Genomic DNA, 11,012 nt, shown 5'->3' on the forward strand with positions numbered 1-11,012 from the left:
CACAGGGAGCAGCGTGGCCACAGGCCCTGCTGGCTGGACCTGAGGCAGCACGAGCAGGAGGGGAAGGGGAGTCACTGCCCATCACACCCTGAGCTGCTCCTGCACAGCTGCTTTGCCTTCCATGGCTGTGGGAGCCTCTTCAGGGAGGGTCGGGGTGGATCTCAGGGAAAGGTTCTTCCCCCAGAGGGTGGTTGGCACTGAACAGGCTCCCCAGGGCAGTGGGCACAGCCCCAAGGCTGCCAGAGCTCCAGGAGGGTTTGGATGATGCTCTGAGGGACAGGTGGGATTGTTGGGGGGCCAGGAGCTGGGCTGGATGATCCTTCCAGCTCAGGATATCCTGTGCTGATCTCCTATTCTGTAGGACAACCAGGATCCAGCAGCTCCAGACCATGGGACCACCCCAGGGTGGGCAGGGCAGGGGGGATGGCTGGGTTTGAACTCCAGAGGGATCTGGGGGTGCAGTCCATGCACAGAATGTGCCTGCAGAGCCAACTGGCTCCTCTTCCCGAGGTTTCCAGTGCAGATCAGCCCAGAGTTGACACTCCCTGGGGGTGAGGAGCTGTCTCTGTCTCATTTTGGTGTCTCCCCAGGGGCTGAGAGCTCTTGGCTGGGAGAGGGGTCGTGCACATCAACGCTTCCCCACCCCAAGCTCCATTCCCAAATGGAATGACGCTGCTTCACACACAGTGGGAGCTCCTGCAGGACGTGCCAGGCACAGCCTGGTGCCTCCTCCTGCCAAATTCACAGCACACACTCGGTGCACTGAGAGCCTAAAAGGGGGAGCAGCCACCACCAGTTGTGCTGAGCACACGGCTCTGTTGGCTCTTTTGTCTCAGGGTTGCTCTTCTGGAGAGCGTCAGATCAAATTCTCATGGACAATTAGAACGGGGAGAATATTAACAAAGGAGAAAATTATGCACTGAACATTTTGCTGGCAAAATTCACTGAATAAATTATTCAGATTTAATGTGGAAGAATAATGGAGGAAATAATTGAATAATGAAATATCATAAAATTAATGGTCTATTCTATTAATAATTTTACATCTCGGTCTAATACAATGGAATGGGGAAGAAGAAGAAAAGGAAAAAAATAATTTGGCATGTTTTGATGGAAGGAGAGCAATGGCTCTGTTTGTGACACCTCAGGCAGCACTGCCAGCACTCATGAATTTATCATGACTCCTGTGCTGCCCAGCTGAGCACTCAGAGCCCACAAGTGACTCTCCAACTTCCACCTCTGTGGTGACACCAAAAAACTCAGAAATATCACCTGAATTTGGCCTGAACATCACCCCCACCCCTACGTGTCACCTTGTGAATTTTAGGGCAACTTGGTGGTCTTTCAAAGTCAACTTGCCATGAGATTTGGGATCACAAAACTCTGGAGAAGGTGCCTGAGCAGCTGCTGCCCTTGGGAAGGGCAGGGACTAAAATTCCTGCAGGGTCTGGTGAACCAATGGGCAATTTGGATTATTTCCAGACACCCAAAGCTCGGGGAGATAATTCCACCTCAGGAAGACTCATCTCAGCGAGACCCTTCAGGGCAGCAAACCAAGGGTGTGAGTCTGATCACCAACTGCTCATCCCTTCCACGGCTCCCGGGCATCCACATCCTTTTATTTTGCCCGGGAGGGTGGGGCAGGGGCTTTGTTTCCCATCCTTCACCCCAGAGCTCCCAGGGCTGGGGTGGCCCTGGCCCTGCAGGCAGTGGGAGGGCTCTGAGCCCTGCCCAGCCCCACACTCAGACACTCAGCTCATTACTTACCAAAACTGATGAACCCACGGAGGGTCAGTATGTTCTTTAGCAATTAACTGAGCTCCAGAGACTGTAATTTGTCTTGTTCATGTTACAGCACCAAATGAATTTCCCTGTGTTTAATAATCATTCTAAAAGCAGATCACAGAGCCGGGAGGGAGGGAGAGATGGTATCAATCATTTGTTTTCTAACTCTTTCAAGGAATTTCCTACTGTGTTTAATTTCTTGCTGGTGAGTCCTACATGAGCCTCGGGAAGGCGGGCACTGCTATTATTATTCATTTTTTAATCATCAGAGGAAACTATTTAGCTGCTCTAGAAAATTAACATGCTCCCAAATTCAGGAGGAGCCAGCAACTGGGAAAATGCAATTTTCATGGCTGCTGTCACATTAGTCTAAATGGTGTAATTTAGGGCAGCTTCATTTAGAGGTTTTTGAAGGGAATTCATCTAAAGCCCTTGGTTCCTGCAAACAGAATCACTTCTGGGCCATTTTGGGACTGGGCCATCATTCCACTTTGCAAATGAGGCAGAGAGAGAGAGGAATTGGCCTGTCCAGGCTGCTGAGGGATACACCAGCATCCCTCATCCCAGGCTGGCACCCGAGGCAAAGGCTGCCAGGGGATGAGCACAACCTATGCTGGTGCAGGACATCACCTCTGCCCTCCTTCAGCTGCATAAGGAGGGGAATTAGAAATATCCACAAACGTCTCACAAAACAGAAAGCAGACTAGAATCTGCCCTGATTTAGGAGGAAAAAAAAAAAAGAAGGAAAAAGAAGACAAAAAAAAGGAAAGAAAATTAGCATTTGCCCTGAAAACCGACTGAGCTTGAAGGAATTGTCAAGAATCAGTTTAGACAAATCATCCATATTCTGTGGGGAAAGGCTGCTTTTACCTCCTTCCAGCTGAACTCATCTGCTGGCACAGCTCCAGGGTCAGGCTCTGTGGGGGCAGGGGAAAATAGCAGGTCCTGTGGAGGAAAAGCACCTCCCTGGCCTGGCCATGGGATTGAAAGTCTTCCCTTTCCAATAACTAAGCAATGCCCACTTCCAGCACCACCCCTTGGCATTGGCATGGCAAAGAAAACCAAGAAACCCCAAAACTAAAAGAGGGGAGATTTAGATCAAAGTTTTCTACAGTGAGGGTGGGCAGGCCCTGGCACAGGTTGCCCAGAGAAGCTGAGGCTGCCCCATCCCTGGAAACATTCCAGTTCAGCCTGGACAGAGTGTCTGAGCACCCTGATCCAGTTAAAGATGTCCCTGCTCATCACTACATGAGCCTCAAACATCCTTTCCAACCCAAACTGTTCTATGGTTTTATGAAAAACTCCTGATGAAGCCCTTTGGTGCCCACCCTCCACCCTCTCTGGAGGATACACCCCTGTGTGATGTTAACAGCCCCTGGGGAGGGTTTATACCATCCTGCAAGTATCAGCACCAGCAGAAGATAAAAATGCTCTGGAATGACTCAAACTGTTGTTCCTGAGAGCCTCTGCCCTCAGGTGACTCCAGAGCTGGCAGAAATCCTGCCCCAGCCACATGGGGTGGGGCCCTGCTGTCCTGCAGGTGCTGAGCACCTGCTGCCCACAGGGAGCAGGGAATTCATTCTTTGTGTTGCCTTGCTCGTGTGTGTGGCTTTTGCTTTCCTTGTTAAACTGTCCCCACCTCAACCCACAAGTTTTCCAGCTTTTACCCTTCCCATTCTCCCCCTGATCCTGCTAGTTTGTTTGGTGTTTGGTTGCCAGCTGGGGTGACACCACCCCAGAGATAGAGCCCAGGACCTCACCCCAGGACAGACCCTGAATTGCTGTCACTCTGACGTCAGGGCTTGCAGGGGAGGTGGTGGATGGAGGTGACCCTGCAGCGATGCCAGGGGAGCACCAGCCATCCTTTGCCTTTAGGGAAGCCTTCTCACAGGAGCTAGGCTCTTCCCAGGGGAAGTTTCTCCTTCAGGACACGGTCTGGGTTCCTACTGTGACATCCTGTGGACGTGGCATGTCTTGGCATCACGTAACTTCTCAGTGACATCTCTCACCTGGTTGTCTTCCCAGACACCAACTGTGCAAATCCTGAAACAAATAAAGGAAGGACTTTTCCATAACAATGCTGAAATCCCACACCTACAGGAAAAGTATCACCATAACCTGAACTTTTTAAAAGCACTTGGCAACTTTTAATATAGCTCCTCCCTGTCCCTCTCCCCTCCTGCCATTCCGGTGACAAAGGCACCCCCGGCTCGGGCACTGCAGATGCCCGTGGGAAGGGCACTTCCCCTGGGGTGGGTTTGGGGGTCCTTTCTCAGAGGTGCACCGGGAGGTGCAGGGTGAGCCAGAGCCAGCTCTGGGTCCGCACTAGAGGGCACTCCTGCCATGCGAAAGCCGTGCCGGTGCTCCAGGAGGGTGTGAGTTGTTTCCGAGGCTGCAGCTGCAGCAGAGCCCACGGGGGATCACCGTTCCACGCGGGGGGAGAGGGGAGGCAGCGGAGAACCCCCCCAGCACCTCCCTGCCAAAATCTCCCTCTGAGTGTGCACGGGGGTGTGAAGTGCAGGTCTGACTGTCCTCGGAGGGACTGATCCCTGTGTTCAGGTGGGGCTTCAGACAGGGAGAGATGTTTGTGATTTCTTGGGCTGATCAAGCTCCCAGGTCTGTCAGAGGGGTGTGGAGGGGCCAAGCAGGAGGGTTCAAACCTGTGCCAGGCCTGTTCAGACAGAAGTGAGTGGACACCCAGGTGACTTGACCCCTTGGGAAGAGTCAAGGTGGCTGCCCTGAGTAAGAACCACAGAATCACAGAATGTGCTGAGGGAAAAGGGGCCCACAAGGGGCATCGAGGCCAACTCTGAAGTGAACGGCCCATACAGGGGACTGAACTTGTGACCTTGGCACTCACAGCACCAAGTTTTAACCAACTGAACTAAAATGACCCTTCATCAGCCTTCTGGAGACCTTGGAAAGGGCCAGCAGGCACATGGGCTGACCGTGATCCAGCTGATAAAGTCTACTTGGATTTCTAAAGGCTTTTCATGGAATCCTTACCAAAAGTTTGAAGGAAATTGAGAAAACAGAGGACAAAGGTCCTGGCGTGGACTGGTTGCTGCTAGCAGGTGGAGGAGAAGAGGCAGAGGTGAATGATCAGCTGTCCTGGTGGGGAGGTGTCCAGCAGAGCCCACGGGCTCAGTGCTGGTATCTGGGCTGCTCCACACACTCCTGGCCTGGAGAAAGTCCTGAGAGCTGAATTGCCAACATCTGCTGGGGATGAAAAGTTACTCAAAGCTGTTAAAAGAAGAGCAAGATGCGACTGGTTCAGGAGGATGTTACAAAACTGTGTGAACAGGCAATGAAAGGGCATCTGGGTAAGTGCACGGTGGCACAGCTGGTGACAAGCCCGGGGGGCTCCAGGCTCACCACCAGCACTTGGGAATGAGGCAATTCCATGAAAGTGTGTGAATGCCTCTCCCACCGGAGCCGAAATTCCCACGCTGCCCCCAGCAGGAGCTGACACCACACGAAGCCTGTGGGCAGGAACGCCCGAGTGGCCCCCAGGGCAGGCGGCTCTTGCCACACACGCCGTGCCCGACCTTGCATTTGCTGCCAAAACCCCGCCGGGATCGGCTTCCTCGGGGCTATTTTTGTTTGCCTGTTAGGGTTTAGCTCAGAGGATGTGAAATACGTGTGGCAAATCCACTGCCCGTATCACATCTCCTGCGTGAGCCTCAGACAACAACTTCCCTGTCTGCAGCCGGTTTATTTACGGAGGAGAACGATCCGTCTGGGCAGCTGCTGGATCTGCTGCTGCTGCCTGAAAACCCAGCTCTAATCACCTCTGCCCTGCCCTTTCTTTAGGGATAGAATAATAAATCCTAGTGCTGCTTCAATAAAAGAAGAAAAGAGGATCACGTTTTAGTTTGCCCAGTTTCTCACTGCAGGGGATTTTAAGGCTGTGCTTGATCTGTTATTGCCCCACCTCTAAATCCGAGTCTGATGGAGAGTCCAGGCATCCTCTGATGGGGCTGCAAATGCTCTTTGGAGCTTCTGCAGAAGCTCCTTTCAATGAACCCACCTGCAGACCTCACCTGCCATGGCTGATTTCTGCCCTTGGATGTTTGGAAACACTGGTCTCAGGAGGAGCTTTTCCCGCTCATCTGCACAGACACACGTTGTGCTGGGCTGGCAAAAGAGACTGATAAGAGGTTTAATGTGAAAACCTGCTCAGAGAGCAGAGAAATAAGATTGTGTCAGCTGATATTCCCAGGAGCTGGAGCCCATGGCTGTAAACACACACTGCTTCTCCCTGCTGTGACAGTTCTGCTCTTCTGATCATTATTTTTCCACGTAGAAATCTCAGCCCCTTACGGAGATGTCAGGGTGTGGCTTCACCTCGAGTCCTGGGGGCACTTTTGGGTGCCACAATTTGACAAGGATCTAAAGCTATTAGAGAGAGTCCAAAGGAGGGACATGAAGATGATGAAGGGCTTGAGGGGAAGTCATAAATGAGGAGCAGCTGAGGCCACTTGGCTCATTCAGCCTGGAAAAGAGGAGGCTGAGGTCAGACCTCCTCAGGGTCTGCAGCTCCTCCTGAGGGTCATCTCCAACTTCTGCTCTCTGTGAGCAGTGACAGGACCCAGGGAACGGCTGGAGCTGTGTCAGGGCAGGCTCAGGCTGGATCTCAGGGAAAGGTTCTTCCCCCAGAGGGTGGTTGGCACTGAACAGGCTCCCCAGGGCAGTGGGCACAGCCCCAAGGCTGCCAGAGCTCCAGGAGGGTTTGGACAAGGCTCTGAGGGACAGGGTGGGATTGTTGGGGTGTCTGTGCAGGGCCAGGGGTTGGACTGGATGGTCCTTGTGGGTCCCTTCCAGTTCAGCATATTCTATGATTCCCTACTGAACCTCAGCTGTTCCATGCCCAGCATCTCCAAGCTAAACAGTGCCTGTGAGATCCCTGCAGTGCCATCACTTCCCCCTGCACAGGATGGGCAAACACCTCGGAGTCCGTTGTAGTTGATTTAAACACCATCTGTTTCCTGGCTCCTGTGAAGAGTTATCGATTCCAGCTTAGTCCCAGGAGTGTTTGTTTTGTAGAAAGCCTGCTGTGAGCCTGGCCATTCATTCTGAAGTTCCCCTGAGCGTTTCCTGAGAGCTGCACCCACAAAAAGAAACCCCAGAACCCCAGGCTGGACCCCTCGCTTTTAACCTGTGCTGGAAAACCCTCTTCACACCAGAAGCACTTCAAGGGCATGTCCCAGAGAGCAGTGCCTGCTCCTTGCCTTTTCACATGGAAAGTGAACTGTTTTTTTCCCCATAATTGAAACCTGATGACGTTTAGCAAGACCCGTTTAATTTACTGTCCTGCTTTGCTCATTAAATCCCCCGAATTGCTTTATTTACTAACATACTTCTTCTAAATTACTTTATTACTTAACTAAGTTTATTTATTTGCAACGGATGGCAGAAGAGAAAGAGCTGCTGAGAGTCACCCAAACCACAGGCTGAGAGTGGCAATGATGAAGCCCTGGGTTTTGGGTGCTGCCAGCACTGTTGCATAAGTTGCTGTGTCTCTCAGAAGGACATTTCCTCAAACCTGGGGGCAGATTTTCAGAGGCCTTAATTGTCCCCAGATGTTTCTTGTCCAGAAGAGCACAAGCCAGACCCTGTGAAGCACAGACTGAGTGATGTGAACAGCACAGGGTGAGTGATGGAAACTCCGGGGTGATTGTGGCAGTGTTATCTCCTAATTGAGGGATTAACAATGGATCCCATTGGAAACCACTGAGCTCTGAGCAACCACCTAAACAAATGGAGACAAAGCAAACCCTACAATCAATCCCTACCAGCCAGTCAGGTGTCTGAAGGTGCTTTATTTAAGTTTCTGGGTTTGTTGGGTTTTTTGGTTTTTTGTTTGTTTGTTTGTTTTGGTTTTGTTTTGGTTTTTTGTTTGTTTGTTTGTGTTTTTTGTTGTTGTTTTTGTTTTGTTTTGTTTTGGTTTTTTTAATAGAATGCTAGAATCACTCTGAGCTGGAAGGGACGCACAAGGACCACCCAGTCCAGCTCCTGGCCCTGCACAGACACCCCAACAATCCCACCCTGTCCCTCAGAGCGTTGTCCAAACCCTCCTGCAGCTCTGGCAGCCTTGGGGCTGTGCCCACTGCCCTGGGGAGCCTGTTCAGTGCTCAGCAAAAAATGCCTGTTCAACAAAAAATGGTGCTTTGTCTGGTGGTCTCATGATGCAATTTGTTGTCCTGTTGTCACATCCCACCTATTTTGTCCCTAAATTGTGCATTCCTGCTGCCCACCACGAGCTGGGGCTGAGCCCCTGCACTCCAGGCTGCACCATCAGCATTCCAAGGAGATTTTTGCAGCAGACAATTTTAAATCTCCTCCTGAAGTGGCATTAATCCTGCAGACTCACTCTGTGGGGCTGTTAACAGCCTGGAGTGAGGCCCCTGTAAACCAAAGAGTTTGAGATCCTCATCTGCAGGCAGCTGCATGTGCATGGCATCATTCCCAACACCCCCAACCAGCTGTGCTGGTTCCCTCCTTTACCCTGGGTGTTGCAGAGCAGCAACAGGAAGGTCACCAGTGTAAGTGGGAGACGCTGGCACTGCCTTTGGCTTCACCTCTGTGGATTTTACAGGGAGGGGGGACTTTTCCAGTCACAGGCCCAAGAGTTTTCTGTGGTACCCAAGGATTGCTGAGCTCTTCACCCCCTTCTGGCTCTCATTTCTTCCTGGCTTAAATGTGCAGGAAAGCAGACCTTGCCAGCTGCAGCCAGAGGAGGTTCCAGCACTAAGTCTGCCTTCCTGCATTAGTTTTTGCATTTGTTGCATTCCTGGTGTTTACTTTTTTTTTTTTTTCCTCCAGAGCTGTGAGGAGTATTTGAAGTGTCAGTGGGGCTGTGCATTCCCAGCCCTTCCATCTGAGCCTGACAGCCGGAGTTTGTGGAGAGGAGTTGAGTGAGGAGCAGGCAGTGCTGGTGCCAGGGACCAGCATGGGAGTTCCAGCACAGTCTGCTCTGTGTGATTTACACTGCTGGGTCTGATTTGTGACACAGCAAAACAACCGTGGCAATGTTTGCTTATTTGCTCACCAATGTGCCGTGTTTTACAGTGCTGAGGTGGCACAGCTCAGAGATCTGCTGCTGGAGCAGTTACATCACAGGGGAAGTGTAAATCCTTATTTTTATGCACCTCCACCTAGCAATTACTGCATTACCTGTGAGATAATGCATCCTTTACCCCGAGGATGGGAAATCACTTTTGTTTCTTGTTCTTATTTCTTTCTTCTTCTCATTTCCACATATCATTTAACATATACATCAGGACTGAGACTTCTTCAATAAACTGCAGGTTTTTCTCCTGCAGCTCAGGAGGGCTGAGGGGCTTGACTTGGCTCAGAAATGGTTAAGCTCCTGCAGCTCAGCAGCTCACCTGCAATTAAGGGCTCTGGCTATAAAACATCCTGCTCTGGGAGGGCTCCATCAGCTGGGTTTGACAGCAGGGAATAGGGGCAGTGACTCTGCCATTCCCTCCTGGAACAGGGGGCCACCAGCCCCTCTCCAGAGTGGTGGCCCTGGGCTCGTGGCAGGGCTTGTGATGTCGATGGCAGAGCTTGGTGTCCTGTGCAATGCAGATTTGCAGCTGATGCACAAACCCCTGCCTGGGCCTTGGGATACTGAGAAATACCCATTTCTCTCTGTTTTACAAGTGTTCTTGAAAATTCTTGGAAAGGCAGCTCGACTTGTGCCCGCAGGTCTCCCCAGGCCTGCCCAGCACTCCCAGCCACACGGTTGTTTTCCAAACAAGCTGGATTTGGCTCTTTGCTAATCTGAGGAGGGTCAAGGGTAAAACTTTGACCAACTTTGTATTCCCAGGGGGGCTCCAGGGAGAAATTACAGCAGCTTAAAGAGTGACAGCCACATTCCAGAAATAACTCCTGTTCTCTCAGCACAGGGAACAAAACGGGCACCCTCAGAGCAACTTGTTTGTTCCAAACATTGGACCTTTTCCTTTTTTATCCAGGGCTTGAGGGAACTCTTACTGGCTTCCAAGAAAGCTTTACAAGGGTACTTTAAAGGAAGCCAGGCACTGTAAGGTAGTGGTTGCTACTGGGCTGCTCACAAGCACCAGCAGGTAAGGAGAGCCCCAGGAGAAGCCAATCCGAACTTCAAGGTTCATTTGAAGGCCAGAAAGAACCTGTGCCATGGAATCCTGTAGTAACTTTCTCAGTTTTCTCTTCTTTAGCTTTATCTTCCTACTGCTAGAATGGTATAAAAAAAATATCCTTCAAGTGTGGCTACAAGAGCAACAGTGAAATAAGTTTTCCCTTCTTGCAGCAGATCAAATGTGCTGCTGAGATTTGTGGGCTTTCTTAGAACTCTTAGGATGCAGCTTGTGGGCTGTTGTTAGAATCATTACCAGGGTCAATTCATGTTGTTTACAGAGCTCATCACATTGTCAAGCCTTTGAGTGTGTGCTGAGGTGGTCCCTCATCACCACCAGCCCACGATTTGGATTTAAAGCTGAGCCCAGGGCACTGTCACTGTTGGCTTTGCTGGAAACATAACAGTTCCTCTTGCTGGAGATGAACAGCCCTGTAAACAATGCCACCAAAGCTCCCTGTTGCTTCAGGAGGGATGTTTCCAGCTCTGGAAAATAAACATCTTGGTTTGCTGCTTTATTGCAAGAGATGCTGCCCATTGCTGAGCTTTGGCCTTTCCAGAGCAGTGGGAGGTCACTGTCCTGGGACTCCCTTTATATGACTTTTGTTCAGAAAATGTTTTTGAGGATTGCTAAGATTAGCCATGATTCATGAAAATAAGGCCTAATTTGCTGTCCACAAACATTTCCACTCCACAGCAGTTCCCCTGATCTCTGAGTAAAGGCAAAGAGCACAGTGGAAAACTCCTATTTCCCATGAAAATCAGGACTGCAGCTGTCAAGTTCTGCTTTTCATGCTCCACATCTCACAGGTGAAACTGGGACAACCCCACAGCATCCTCAGGCAGTCTGGCTTGGAAAAAGCAGCCCTGCAGACAGGAAGCACCTGATGGGAGAAACAGTGCATGGGAGTTTGTTCTGGTACCCAGGAACCTGCAGCGAGCACTGGGGGTCTGTCCCTAGGTAGGTGTTGCCAAAGAGGGCAGAGGATAGTTAAGTTTGCTGCAGCTAAAGAGGTACAATTTAACTAAAGTTTAGCCCAACAGGTGAAGTTACTCTTGGTAATTAAAGTTCAGCATGAGGGTGAGTGCAGTGCTCCACCAGCAA

The sequence above is a fragment of the Empidonax traillii genome, unplaced genomic scaffold (assembly GCF_003031625.1).
Source record: "Empidonax traillii isolate 1590-97213 ecotype Southwest subspecies unplaced genomic scaffold, ASM303162v1 scaffold1642:size79166, whole genome shotgun sequence".
Classification (NCBI taxonomy): Eukaryota; Metazoa; Chordata; class Aves; order Passeriformes; family Tyrannidae; genus Empidonax; species Empidonax traillii.